General features: G+C 36.3%; 1 protein-coding gene across 5 annotated transcripts in view; it reads left to right on the plus strand.

Moving 5' to 3' along the window:
- The window catches only part of TP63 (tumor protein p63), a 190,778-nt gene that overhangs the window by 103,640 nt on the left and 71,717 nt on the right, over window positions 1-15,421 (plus strand). The window lies entirely within an intron of this gene.

Below are 15,421 nucleotides of genomic sequence, written 5' to 3' on the forward strand. Positions count from 1 at the left end.
TTAGGAGAAAAGGGAGAAGAAAAATTTCTGGGTGACATTATGTGTTTGAGGAAACTCAATATTCAGGATTTTATAAAATCGCTTTTTGTAAGAACAGAGTGAGAAAGCTGGATACACTGAAATAACCTCTCTGTTGGGTATTCATGTACCAGTCAGACAAATTAGTTGACTGTGTCTTAACTCAGTTGAGTTCTCATTTCTATCTCCAGACCTCATCCTAAAAGCAAATGAAGCTTTTTCAAAATAATCAGGTGAGATTTGTTTTTAAGCCATATTCGTTGTGCATTCTGTCAATCCAGAGACCCACCTAAATTTTAAAGGGGCTTCGGGAATGTCCCTATTGTCTGGTGATGTACTTAAGACTTTCACAGTTTAATAGCAAAATTATTTGAGAGTGATGCATTATTATGTATTTATACATGGATATATGGATACGTGCACTCTAGCACAGAGGTGTTGTTTAAGAATTGATTCATCTCTGATCTCTCCTCAACATATTTGGCCCAGGGATTTAAACCTCTGGGCAAAAGGATAAGGAAAAAACTCCTGAAGAGACTGTAAGGCTTTGAGGAAGTTTCCTAAGGTTGAGGGAGGTCTGACAACAATATTAGTTTACATTCCTCAGAATAGGGCAGCTGTGTTGACACTAATCAGATTGGGGTGGGGGGGTGCACTGTGGCGAGAGCTAGTTGAAGGTTTTTGATGAAATGCTTGCGGAGAATGCTTGGAAAAATAGACTGCAGTACTCAAATTGAGCTCCTTAAAAATCAAAACAAAAATGCACAGTGCTCTTTTGCAGACCGCTAAAGGAAGAACGCACAAAAGGCAGTGGAGCGGGGCCTGCAGTGTCATTACTGACCCGACCACGCTATTGTCTAGACACCTGAACTGTGTAAATATAGCAGGGGAAATAGTGAGTTATCTAAAGAAGGAAAAGGAAGTGTCTATTTTCCTTTAAAACGCTGCAGCAGGCTTGCTTGTCCTGGTAGAGAAACTTGAGTTTCTTGTTTGACTTTAATATTGAAAGTTTGATGAATATGTTACCAAATATTTTTATTTTTATTTTTATTTTTATGGGGTTGCCATTTAACATCATCTTGTTTCTATCTGTCCTGTTTGAATCATTCAGCGATCTATCTATCCTATCTACTTTGTTCCTAAGCCATTTCACGCACCAGTATTTGTAAGCAATTGAAGATATAAATATAAAGCTGACGAAACAAAAGTTGGTTAAGAGCGATCTCTAAGAAAAGTGTAAGTTGACAGAAAGTAGAGAGAATGATCATTTATTTTAAAAAATAAACAGTGTAAGTGCCGTGAATAGAACGCTTTGGAGGGAATTGTTGCTTTCTATACAGGCAAAAGATACCTATTGTATGTGAGAGCTGGCATTCTGACATGGCATCCTCCAGGTGAAAGACCATACCTTTACATGGATTGAGTTTTGCAAAACTAGGCAAATGTGTGGTCAGGAACTCAAAAGGTGGCACTCATCTTTTTTCCATTGGAATGCCACTAGTACACCCACAAGATATTTAGGAGGCAAAGATGGTCAAATTTCTACACCTTCCTGCATTGTTTTTATATAATGTCATGAATTTCATATCCTTCCATCAGTGTATGTGTGCTGTTATATTTTCATGAATCAAATTCCATTCTATTGTTTAAGAGCAACTTTCTTTTCTGATTTAAGATTATGCTTTAATATCTAGTCTTATGTTAAAAAGTCGCCCTATGCCTACGTATGTGGAAGCCGATGGTTGACCACATGGCCCCGAGAATGCTGAAATTTACTGCAAAAGTTTTCACGTTGCTCTTGGTTTTACTTTAAGGTAACTTTTATTAGTGTCTGTTCATATAAACAGTGGTCTGCTATTCTCACTGGAGAATTGTTTAAACTGCAGATTAAGAATTAAAAATGTATATAACTCCCCATAACAATGAAGATAATTTTAAAATGGTAACCAGTCTCTAACTTCAAACAATTTAAAAATTTAATTTGCTAGGGACTTCTTTGGATCGATAACTGATAAATAATAGAAGAAGGCTATTCTTTCTCAACTTTCTTTTCTTCCCCCTGCCCTCAAGCAGAGCTGGGTTTTGGAAGCTGTTAATGAACAGGAAAGGGTCCTGGCTCCGGAAGGGAGGAGACCATGGGCAGGATACAACAGGCACAGCTTAAGGTTCTCCCCTTTGGTCACAATGGAGAGACTTCAAGCATTCTCTGCTCCCAGTGCGAGACTTGGAATGACATAGTCTCTGGAACTAGTCTCAGACTTGGAGAGAGAAGCTCAAGAGAAGGAACCTCTTCACAGATTAAGTTTTAGTACAACTTTCTTGTCAGAAATAAGGCTCTATGTGTGTGTGTGTGAAAGAGAAAGAGAGATAGAAACTGAGACAGAGCCCAAGACAGACATACTAAGGCTCAATTCCTCTTTAGAAGGACATGTGCATTCTCATCAGGTGTTCTGAAGGAAGAGGAAATACTGTTTTGGTAATTAGGTTACAACATTCTAGAACTAAAAGTTAATGATTTTTCTTTCTGTAGTTGAAAGAGTAAACCATGTACAAATGAGTATCTGTTTACTTAATCTTTCTCTTTAATATCAAGGGGAAACAGAATATACTCTTAGAAGGACTATTGTGATTTAAAGTAGATACTCAAAAATAGTTTCCATAAGGAACTCTGATGTGCAAATCGAGTTGAAAACAAGGAAAAAACATGCTGATGCAGCAGTGTAAGCTCTGAGGTCATCGCCATTTAAATGATCTCTAGGTTTGCATGGTCAAGGAGACTTATTTCTCCAATTCCAATACTATTTGCTGCAAAGGGAATCTGGCTGTTTTTGTTTGTTTGTCTGTTTGTTTTTAACATGGGAGACATTTTACTCTTAATAGTTAACAAATGCATTATCTTAAACTTGTTCATGCTTTTGAGATGTTCAGTGCCATACGTGAAAGCACGACAGGTGAGGAGCAGAAACTGTGTATTTTATTCAGGTGTCTGCCAGCCTGTCTGTGTTCCTCCTTCCACACTGTGGTCTTGGATTGCACTACTTGTTTTACGATTGGTTGCCCTCAAGCCCAGAGGGGACTGGGAGAAAGAGATCTTAAATCACAGATCACAGATTATACCTTCCTTTGCTACTATTGAAAAAATGGGTTGGTGATAATAAATCACTTATCCTTTAGTTAGATAAAGAAAAACCATGTTTGTTTTGTCTTGTTTTGTGTTTTCAAAGAGCAGTGATCCTCAACGGGTGTGGAGAGAACAGTAGGAACTATGAATGAATATCTGGGTTAGCTATAGCAACCTAGAAAAATATTAGTTGTTCATTCATCATAGGATATACATTTTATGAATGCATGTTGCTAAAATTTTTCTAGATGTGGGCATAGAATTTAGATTCTCTGTTCTTCCTATTAAGGAAGTTTATGTCTCAAGTCGATTGTATGTTCATCCAGGAAGGGAATAGGTAAATGGCTGCAAAATATGTTACCACAAATGTACCCCAGCTTCCTATGATGTGCTTTGGGTGTGACCTGTACAGATGGGATAGAGGAGGATAGATAAAAATCCACCTTTTGTATTACCATTATGGATTAACTTTTTGCTCTGTTAAATTTATATTTTAACTTCTAAATATTTTATGTTGATGAATATGGAAGAGTGAACGCAGATACCAAAACCACCTCAATGTATATGGTCATTTGCATAAAGTCTTACAAATTTAAGAAAATTTTTCTAAGCCTAGAGGACTCCGAATTTTCTGTCAAATGTATGTCCAGGAAAAGGTGAGATGATGGGGTCTGTGTTTCCAGGGGTCTGTGAAAGATATCCAGTAGGCTGGTGGATTGGTATCCAGAAGAATAATGTGTCAAATGAAACAATGGATCAAACAAAGTTAAGCTAGAAATCTTCTTCCTAAATTTTTATTACTACAATTTGGAGGCATAAGAAGATAGTGAGATGTGACCTACTAATGTATCTCTCTTACCATTTTTTTTTAAATTTTTTACTTGTACTCTTAGATTGAAATATGTCAATATTCATGATTAGTGCTATTACGGAGGTGACACTTAGGTTGAAAGAAGGACCACCTTACTCTTGAAATAAATGTTATATAGTATATATATAACATTTAGGGATGGTACATAGTGATTAAAATAAGTAAGAAAAAGTTCTTATACCAGCAGTTTGCAGTTCAAGGGTGGGGGTGAGTATACCACTTATAATGCAGGGCATATCTATATTATCTACTTATATTTGTGAAGTCATGTGAAGTATGACTAAAATAACAAGGGGTCAAGGAGAAAGCAGGTGGATCAAGAAGTCTAATGTACATGCTACAAGCAGATGGTCTTCAAAGAACAAGTGGAACTTTTTTTTTTTAAGATTTATTTATTTATGCACATAGAAATGGAGTACAGGCCAGAGGTGCAGGGATGGTGAGAGGATTCACCAGAGACAGAGTGGGGCAGAACAGGCCAACTGATGAAGTACACTGCTCAGGAGAGCAGCGGGCGGGTCAAAAGAGGTCTGCCACACCATGTGGATCACCTCTGGGGCAGGGATCGAACTCATGCTGAAGTGGCTTTTTTTTTTTTTTTTAACTCACTGTATCACCAGGGAGGGCCCACAAGTGGAAATTTTAAAGTCTTAAAACATGATGGAAGGGGGAATTCAGTGAAGAAGCTACCATCAATTAGCAGTCGGGATGCCTACTGATGTACTCAGAAATGTTAAATAGTTCAGGTGGAATGAGAAGTATGAAAGAATTAGGAAGTAAAGTTAGAAATGTGAGAATGATTCACAAAGGGCCATAGGACTGAACAGAAAGTGCTGTTTACTATAGTGACATGGAAGGATTTGGAACAGAAGATAGTGTAATTGGAGCTGTACTGGAGTACACTTGGGAAGGATAAATCGTGTTGCTCAAGACTGCCTAGAAGTATAAAAATGTGTTTCTCTGCACTGTACGTTGGCTACCAGTTTCACAATAATCTCCATTATTTCTCTGGGATCTTTGGAAGGCAGAAATGGATGGTTTCTAAAATCTCATATGGATCCTGTATTCTCTGCTTGTATTTCTCTTTAATAACTATTGTCCCTGCTATAGAAAAGTTGATCTTAGTTTGTCCTTACTTAGGTCTGGTATGCCAATGAAATTATTGATATTTTCTCCTTTCACTTTTAAATGTGCTCCACTTCAAAGTTAATGCATACAGTCATGCTATAAAGGCCCTGTTCTTTTAGTCTTTCCTTTAACCACCCTCCCCATCCAAATTGAAAAAGTGGTATAAATTTGGCTGTAAACCAGAAAGATTTTCATACTGCAGCCACAAATCATTTAGATTATTTTTCCATACCCAGAAAGTATTTTCTAATGTTTACTAAAAATAGTGGCATCATAGTTACAGTGCTGGAAAGCAGAAATGTGAAAGTTGCAGTATGGCCTCTGAGAATTCACATTCCTAGGGTGTGCATAAGGCACTCTTGAATGACTCCAGTATAAAAAAGTAGGTAGAGAGACCAAAGTTTCTCTAATATAGTAGATTAGCTTAAATTGCCCACGATGAAGGTAATACACCTATAGTTTGAAGTTGACAATTTAACAAAGGAAGGAACCATGCCATAGAAAATTAATAGAAATACAAGAAGGTACATCATAGGACCAGAGGAAAGCACAAGGTATATTGGTTTGAGAAGAGAATGTGTGGGTTTAAACAGTGGTCTGTGTTTACTGTGTATGTCCAAAAGTAAAGCTGGGTAGTGTTCAGAATTTGAGGTTCAAAGCTCCATTACATGCTCTAGGGAAATGAAGTGTCTGATCAACAGAAGTAGTACCCCAAATGATTGCTTGTGCTGTATGAAGTGGAGGAGTTCCACTTCCCATTACTCAGTCTTCTATAGAGACAGATATGGTGTCTTAAACATATAGAGACTCCTATAATTGCATTTTTTAATTAATCAGAGTTAGGGGGGAAATGCCAGACTGATTCTCTGCGTAATTAGGATAAACTTTCTTTTTTAAATAGTGTTCTTAGATTCAGAAAAAGGACACCTTTTTCACTATTCAATGCTCTGAATGCAAATAGTAACCCTGGAGCTGAATGTTAGAAAATATAGCAAATACAATATTTGTCCAAGATGAAAATCCCATTTGAGAAATAATAAAGCAGACAGAAATGCAAATACCTTGTTTAAGAAACAAGCAGTCCCCAAATTTAACTAAAACAACTACAACAATGAATTATAGAGCTAGATTTTTCCAGTAAATCAATGCTTGCTATATCATCTTCAAGTTTTCTTTTCCACAAGGATATACATGTGTGTTTAAGATTTGACCACAAGTATTGGGGGAAGACATGGCTTTGCCTACTTTACTGTTCTCTCCTACTCTAATATCTTCCACAACCTTCTTCATCGCTTGCATCTCAACCAGGAAAAAAAGTAGGCAGTTAAGAAGATAATAGTGGGGTAAGTAAAGGAAGGTTTATGGGGTGGGGGGAGGGAAGATTTGTGACTTAATTTAAAACAAAGGAGGATGGAGGAGAGAGAACTTGGTTCTATGGTAAATCAAGGGGATAACTAAGCTATATCTCCTTCCTTTTTCTTCTTTACCATACTAGTCCTCCATTTGCATGAAGTAGATTTTGAAACTATCCAATACTAGCATGCGATTTGATTGTCTTGCTTTTCGCTCTTTTTAGACATTATGGAAAACTGTGAAGGTCCACAAACTACCCTATGACTGGGTAACCTCCTTCAAAGAAAGTGAATGAAGTGTTTGTATTTTCAGAAACAGTACTTTATACTTCCCAACCTTTGATTTTCTCATCTGGTCAAGAAATGCACATCTGTACTATTCAAACAACATTACTTACTATCTTTTGCAAAAATCAAATCTCACAAAATTTTTGTTTCTACATTCATTTCTCACTTAATGAGTATACACTCTGTCTTAGTTTCTTTTCCACAGACAAAATAAAATTGGACTATCATGCAGATTTCAGATGAGATGGCTTCACCTGATAATATTCAACCTATCAATTTAAAGTTCAGTAACTGGTGTTAGGATAAAATACATGTTGATTTTAGGTGAGGGAATAACTGGCAAGAATAAAACATTTTTGGAATGTTAGTGGATGCGTGTAGAGTGTAAACTGATAGCCCAGGCAAAACTTGTGATCTGAATTGCATCTGGTCTATCTTTCTTAAGCAAAGAGAAAAAAAAAAAGGAGAAGAAAAGAAAGCGATTTCCTTATAAAAACTGAAAGAGGGAATTTTGAGTCAACTGTGGTGTGTTGCCAGAGGCGGAAATTTATGAAACGCAATCGTCAGCTTTTCTGGAAGCACTACAAAAGAAATAGTTCTACTTTCTTATTGGTGCTAAAGCCACTAATAGGTGCAGTTTAGTATAATACCCCTATGAGAATTACCACCCCCAAAGTGAGCTTGCCTTGGAAAGAGCTCTGTATGGGCATTTTCTTTTTCCTTTTAAGCTTGCGCAAAACACCCAAAGGGGCCATTTCCAATCCAGGCAGTGATCTTTCTCAAGTTTATTCTTTCTCAGATCACAGAGACAATGGGGAATATGCCCTGTTTACTCAAATCAGCCTGGATTAGTGTCACTCTATTGATGGAATCAGAATTAAAAGGAAAACCATTACCCTCTGAAAGGGCAAAATCAGATGTTTTGGGAATGGCTTAATTACTTTTAAATAGACCTTGTGAGACTGTCATCAGACCAAGGTGGAGTACACAAGGGACACAGAGAGAAAGGTTACTCTGGGTGAAGCAGAAAGCTCACAGTCAGTCAGACTGGGACATTGTTTTAGTGACATTCACAATGGACTTGAAAGGCTAAAAGTCCTTTCAGTATCTTTCAGAGAAGATACTTTCCCTGTTTTCCTTTTGCATGCCACCACCACCTCCCAAATATTTATCGCCAGGTGAAATATTTACCAGTCTTTAAGACTCCATTGGGAGGTTACTTCACCCTTAACATTTTCTCAAATACCCCTTTCAGAATAACCCCTCCTTCCTCTGCACCTGTTTTTACTTCTCTGTCCTCCCTCATGGTCCTTCCCTCGCCCCCTGTCTAGACTGAAGACCCTGGAGGGAAGATGAAGTGTGGGATTTATTGACGTGTCCACTCCAGGACCACTAATACTGTTCCTGGAGGCATGAGTCCTTTGGTATTGCTTGAAAGGGCATCTTCAGATTAAAAATGTGCCATATTGGACATGTATGTTTGCAATTCACCCATGCAAAAAGCAAAGCAGCACACATTTGTTCAAGCCTTGTCTCTACCTGTACGCTCTAAATCATGCAGTTTTCCTTGACATCTGGCAGGTTTTTCCTTTTTTGAAAGAGTCCAAGTATTTCTTTCTATTTCAAGTGACAAGGAAGCTTTTAAAAGACAGGGGCAGATTCTTGAGTAAGAAATCACTTGTTCTCTAGCAGAGGTAAACAGGGTAAAGTATGTGCTATTTTTTTTTTTTTCATTGATAACCCACGAGGGCAGAGAATGTGTTTGATTTTATCAAAAACTGAAAAGATTAGATTTTTTATCTTGCTTTGCAGTCACTTTTTAAAAGTGTTTACTTACTTACACACTGCTCCCTTTTTTTGTCCCCTCCATGTCTCTTGAGCATCTCCAGATATGTGGGTGGTTTGCTCTGGGTGAATAAGCTTGATGATTTGTAAACACTTTCTCATTTTATTTTCTATGTCTGAAAAATCTTTAAGTCATTTTGCTCCTAAACAAGGTGTCCCTTTTTTTTCCTGTTCATGTAAGACACTAATGAGCTGCTGCTATTATTAAACCGATTGATTGTTACTTTCATAGCGAGGTAAATAGAAAGAAATGAATAGATGAGTGTCTTTTCAAAGGAAAGCATGTCCTCTCTTTAGCTGGAAACTTCATTTTTATTTTGCAGTTAAAAGTGACAGCTTAGCTGGAAAAGATCATGCTTAGTGAGATAAGCCAGAAAGAAAAAGAAAAATACCGGATGGTTTCGCTCATAGCAGGAGCATAATGGACCAGGCGAGAAAATAAGAATAATAAACAGCCATATACCAGTGACATTTTATGGGGGTGGAGTGGGGAATGGGATCAAAAGCAGTGGGGGGAGGAAAGTGCACTGGACTACAGTGATGGCAAATGGGTGAGTTGGTGATGGGGAAACACGGGGATTACAATTGAGATGAAAAAAAATGTGCAAAATGATGTAAAAGTGACAGCTTAAAGGAACACTCCAATGTTGTGTAAGTTACCATGTCTAATTACAAAGCATAGTAAATCACTAAAAACTTTAATTATCTTAAATGTAATGAAAAGTGTAGCAATCAGCAAAGAACTTGACAAGCAAAAGTAAATTAGAACTCATGAAACAGAGTCCCTTATTGAATATGTATGGAGCAGTAAAAATGAATAGTGCACTCCTTATTTCACACTTTAGTTTTCCATTTGCAATTGTAGTCTAGTGTTTCAGCCTCTCAGTGTGTATTAGAAGGTGTGAGAAGTGAGGTTAGAATTTATACTATTCACCAGGAAATGGTTTCTCAGTCTGAGAAGCTACAGTCTCAGTTCCTCAAAATATATCTTCTCCAGCCCTAAACTATTCCAAAACTGAATTCTGGCTAACTGGCCAGAAAATCATGGAAATTACAGAAAAAAGACCAACTTTATGGCCTCTTTACCAGAAACTAACATCTTACTCTAAGCTTGTTGCTGGGTGTTTTATTTCCTCAGCAACTTGAACTTGACCACAAGCACCATCCATAGGAAATGATAACGTGACCTCAAAGATTTGGATTCTTATTGCTGACTTACATGCATTAGGAACAAAATCTAGAACATCAGGTAAAAAAAAAACTGTCTTGGCACAAAGATCCATATGTGTTTGTTTTAAGGAAGTAAAAGGTCATTAATAAACTTCCCAGCAAGGTGTGAGTTACCCAGTATTACTCACTGCCATGTGAGTGACAGGACTGGATATTCTGCTACTAGTTCCCATAAAAGCTGAAGCTACAAGCACAATTCCCACCTACCAAAACATAGCAAAATATAAAGTAGAGGTCATCCAATTATTTGGAGATATGCGATAACATTTATCTGGCAGCATTGTGTAAAGAAGAGCCCAATTTGGGGACAGAACTTACTTCAGCACAAAAGTCTATACGTAGTTGTGTTAGAATAGAAGAAATACTTTCTGAAAGTGATTTATGTATTAAGATGGTTTGCTTTTATCATTTCAATCAATATTTCCCGAGCGTCTACTATGTCACAGACACTATTTCAGATATGAGGCTCAGCACTAAAACATGCCAGATATAATCTCTCATTAACTTATAGCAAAGAAGACCAACATTAACAGATATTACACAGATAATTTAAATTATAATGAGGTGATGCCAAAGGGAAAGTGATAGTGCTATCTAAATGTGAAATAAAAGAGAACACTTCTCCAGGCAGTCAAAGAACTTTTTTGGGAGAAGACCCCGAAGCCTAAAAGTTGCAGAAGGAGTTGGGAAACCACCTGCATGTGCAAAAGGCTGAGGTATGAAGGAGTCACCTTTGCCTTCAAAAAAAAAAAAAAAAAAACAACAACAAAGGAATGTCTATTTGGTCATTCTTTGGTGACTGAAGGGAAGCATTGCAAATAGTACAAGATAGACCATTTTAAGGATTTGGGGTCTTTATGTTCTCAGAGAACAGGAACCAGCTCCAGGTGCTTAACCTCAGGTGAGGCATGATCAGATGACCAATGTATTTCAGTTGGTGACTCCAAGGATCTGGGTCTCTAACTCTACATATTTACATACACGCTAAAAATAGCTAACATGGTATAGTCTCTCTTTACTGGAAGATGACATTTTCTTAAGATAGAAAAGAATCTTTAATTTGAGTGCAATTTTTATGTAACATTCCAGGCAGAAATTAAAATGACTAATTTGCATGTAATCTGAAAAGCCAGATTTACTGGTTTCACATTTGGGCTCTGTTACTTTACATCTTGAGTAAGTTCCTTAATCTTAGGGAGCTTCAGAAGTTTCTACATCTAGAAAATAAGGATGAAACATGGGATAATAATGCCACTGAAGATTAAATGTATAAATATATAAAATTCTTCAACAAGGCACATAGTAAAGACTTAGAAAGAATATTACTACTAACAATGTTAGTAGTAGCAGTATATAATGTGTGATAATAGGGCTAGTTAAAATTCTTTTCATAGAGACAATTGAATATGTATGCTAAAATTGTTTCATTTTTTTCCCTCAATGGTCACTTATTTTGTTGATATTGATGTTTTCGGTTTTATGTCATGGTGAGCAATGGATGTCCTGTGATAAAATGTTAATCACATCTCCATCATCCCATAGTTTAAGTCATAATTTCTGAGATAGTCGAAAAGATATATAATCAAAATTATTTTAAAATATTTCTACTTCCTTTTAAAACCAAGAAAGTTTTTCAAATCACCATGGCGTGTTCTCCATATAAATGTCCTAATCTTGATAAAAGATTTTTAATACTATGCAGTTTGTTTCATTCACATGCTTGAGTCTGCTAAATAGAACTATATTAAAATAGTGGTTACTCTAGATTGAACATATTTTTGTTCCAACTTTAATAAATACTTCTTGGTTCACTTTGAAGAAGTTGAAACCTTTTCTCGAATAGCTGAATATTCCTCAAATAGCTGAAACAGTTTTCCTCTAATAGCGGAATATTCCTCTAATAGCTGAATATTAAAATTATACACTCTAATTTCTGCTAAGGCCAGTCAGTGTCTCCTTGACATTTATATGGTGATATCAGTTTCTTTTAGAATTTAGATGCCTTAAGATTTTTATTTTTTCGTATGTCATGATAACTAGACAAAGTACATAAAGCAATAGAATTCAAGGTTTATTCCATCTGAATTGAACCCACCACAATACATTTTAACTATACTTGTATTGAGTTTTAACTTTAGCATACTTCATTTCCTGACTCTTCAAATGTTATCTCTAATATTTGCTGTCAATGTCATCCACCTGATCAGCCAACTTTGCATTTATTTGTGTCACAGGCAGTTGTCTGGTTTGGCTAGGGTTTTTAAGGAGTAATCTCCTAAGTAATGGAATGCCAGTCCTTTAAAAATTCTTGACATCTTCCATCAGAGCACAAAATAATCTAGCTAACCGCCTGCCTACTGTCTCTTAAGATTCCTGCATGTTGAAATGTTTCATTTTTCCTTTTTATTCATTATATAATATAAGCATATTTTAGCTCTCAACATTCATTTTTAAGGTCATTTGGCAGACAAAAGAAGTGCTTTGCACCTAGCAAAATCTGGTTTTAAGAAAAATGTGATACTAAATAAATTCTTAAAGTGGAAAGATGGTGCTTTAACTTGACATTATAATATAAATATCTTCTTGAACTCAAATGGAGCACTTTAAGTCAGTTGTGCTTAATTCTAGCATAAAACAAACCATCATTCTTTGAGGTGAGGCAGGTGGTAGAAAACTAAAAAATGACAAGTATTTCTCCCTAAGGCTGTGCTTGTTGAAAAGTCACTGTCCTGCCAGTATTTGGGGATGAAAATGTAATGCTGACTGCTAAAACGTAATTGAGTGAATGCATTGTGAGGCCAGGGTCATGAAGAAAACTGTTTTCTTTTCCCAGGAGGGGCTTTAGAATGCTTACAGAAGTGCCTCCATGAAGCCTGAGGTGAAAGGTTAGATCAGCTAAAGAAACCATAGATACTGCCTGAAACATTTTATATTTCTTGGTCTGGCCTGGCAAATCTGTATTAAAAAATTAAAAAAAAATTAGTCATTCTATTTTGTGGAAATATGCTCATTGCATTTTAAAAGAGCTTTGAGAATGAGTGTGGTTATACCTACCAGAATACCAGAATGTTAGAAATGGTGCTGTCTTTATGTTGATCTTTCTTAGAACCTTCAGTAGAAACTTCTTAGAGAAAACTAGATCCACATTGCCTGGAACTGTACACCCCATTCATGGTAATGTTGCAACTTAGAACCCACATCACCAAGTCTAAGCTCAGAGTCCTTTGCACCAGTGGGGTACATTCATGAATATAAGGAATGCTGAAGAATGTTCTGTTTCCCAGCATCAACTAATAGTCATCTATATATAATCATCTGCAATCTAAAGGATTATAAATAGAATGTATTCCAAGTGAAATTTGAACAACTTATTGTTTCCTGAAGCAAGAGAAACTTGACTTGAAATGAATAAATAGTGATAATATATTCCAACAGGAACCTCTACTTTCCCTGATTTGGCTCTCTTTCCCATTCTTTATTTCTCAATGTATGTTGTTGGCTATGGTAGCCATGACATCATCACTTAGCTATTATAGACCATAATATTTACAAAGATAACTTAAAATTTTTATTTTAAACAGATAAAGTGGAGAAGAGAGGTTTATTGAAATACAAATTATATCTAAGTCCCTGTTCTCATTGTATTGGTCAAATGACTTGGTTGGCATCCCTTTTCTGATGTTAAATTCTTTTATAGGAATGTAATTGGATTGTCAATTTTAAGTTCCTGTAAGCCCCAATATTCATTAATTTTTTAGTCATATATACTAATGTTTTATTTCTGAGGTGTGAGGGAACAAAGCCAGGTCTATAATATATTTAGAATTTAAGATCATTAAACAATGTAATTCAGAAAAGAACTATGAAGTAAAACCACGACGATTTTTTTTTATAGGACACTTTTAGAGTAGTAATCAGTTAGGAAAAAAACCTAATCTTCTGTTCTTATTTTTAAATATAAAAATGTTAAAATTAAAATTTAATGAAGAAGTAAATCAGGATATATAAATCACATGAATACAAAGGGATTTGGGGAGAGGAAAAACAGGCAAAACACAAAAAAAATGCTCTTCCTATATCTGAAAGTAGTAGGTCTACTTATTATTTCCTAATGGTGAAAGCAAGCAACTTGAGATTTGGCTCTTGTAAGCCCTACATTTCTGATCCAGCTCCATGTTTCAGCACACGTCCATGGTGCTCCGTGATCCCCTGGGGTATGTTGAGTCTCTGTAACCACGTGCGGCTTATCCTTCCTGAGGTCAGATCAGCTTGCTATCATGAACCTGAATGTATTTCAACTACAGAAGTTGGTAATTTTCCTAAGTCCAGGTGGTGAATCTTCTACTTCCAAAATATTTAATAGGAAATGAAGCATCTATTTGAATGCAGAGGGAATCATTTTACTTTATCAGCCATGGTAAATATCAGACAAACTATATTCACTTTTGTACATTTTGTGGAAAGCAGATTCTCTTCTTTCAGGTATGATATGGTAGCTATAGAAGATTTTTCTTTCATTCATTCATTGAGTGCCTATAGAATATATTATGGTTTTCTGAAATCAAGTTTCTTTGTAGTTTAGAACAATCTATATTTCATGTAAACAGTCTAATAAGTGAAATGTTTCTCTTGTTACATATGAAAAAATGATACATTTGGGACCCTTTAGCCTCCTAAATGCAATTTTTGTGTCTGGCATGATAGTATCATGTCTAAAACACTTATATGTGACCCTGAAAATAGGCTTTACATTAGCATTCATTCTACAACAAGTTTCTCCTCATTTTGTGGAGTAATTTACAGTGCAAAAAAGACACAGAGGAGTTTCCCTGGTGGCACAAGGGGTTTAAGTATCAGCACTATAAAGGTAACAGCAGCCACTGAAACACAAGTTCAGTGCTTGGCCAGGGAGGTGAACCACATGGCACAGCAGACCTCTCTTGTCTTTCCTCCTGCTCCCTTCAGCAGTATATCTTATTAGATCTGCCTGTTCTGCTCCCTGCTCTGTTTCTGGTGAATCCTCTCAACCCCTATGCCTTTGGCTTATATCAAGTTCTTCTACTTAAAAATAAATAAAATCTTTTAAAAATGGGGCTGGAGGGATAGATTTACTATTCTCTTCATCCCTCCAACTTCACTTCAGTAGAAAATAAGGGGTAAATGTTCACATTGATGTGATATAAAGTTAGCTTCATGGACGAGCAAAGTGTGTGGAGACCCTAGTCCCTGATCTTTGCTTAATTCTCCGCTGTCACCATTTTGAAACCCTTAATCATTTATGAACAAGAGGCCCTGGTGTTTTCATTTTGTGATAGGCTCTGCAAATTATTCTGCAGGCCCTGCCTATGGAACACTTGTTCTTCTTGGCAACACCAGTCTCCCTTGCCCTCAATTATAATATGACAACATGTCCAATCTCTTCAAACCAAAGAAATAAGCAAGTAAGAATTTTTGCTTGGTGTTGACTAAATGTTTTTAAAATTAACTTCTCAAGTGCTATTTCTTATGGCAGGTTTTTGACATTGATTCTTAATACAGCTAGAAAAAGTATCCAAGTAGATTTCTGAT

Source organism: Condylura cristata, unplaced genomic scaffold, assembly GCF_000260355.1.
Source record: "Condylura cristata isolate star-nosed mole 26May11 unplaced genomic scaffold, ConCri1.0 scaffold00003, whole genome shotgun sequence".
Lineage (NCBI taxonomy): Eukaryota > Metazoa > Chordata > Mammalia > Eulipotyphla > Talpidae > Condylura > Condylura cristata.